Source organism: Plasmopara halstedii, assembly GCF_900000015.1.
Source record: "Plasmopara halstedii genome assembly, contig: Scaffold_42, whole genome shotgun sequence".
Taxonomy (NCBI): Eukaryota; Oomycota; class Peronosporomycetes; order Peronosporales; family Peronosporaceae; genus Plasmopara; species Plasmopara halstedii.
Genome location: NW_020186963.1, coordinates 331576 through 331793, shown reverse-complemented (window position 1 = coordinate 331793; position 218 = coordinate 331576).

Here is a 218-nt window from a genome sequence, read left to right as displayed (position 1 = left end):
ATATTGAACAATCTGTTACTGCTGGTTCTTTTTGAGCTTCACAAGCTTATTCTCAGCTACCGTCTGAGCACTTTTCTTCCCACCTCGGCTTTCGGTGCTTCATAACGCGAAAAGTATTCATCTACAGCTTCGTCTTCTTGTGCTGATGCTGACCATACAAGTACGGCGCAATTCTTCAAACAATTCCGTGTCGCCATCACCCTCGAAATCTCTCAGAT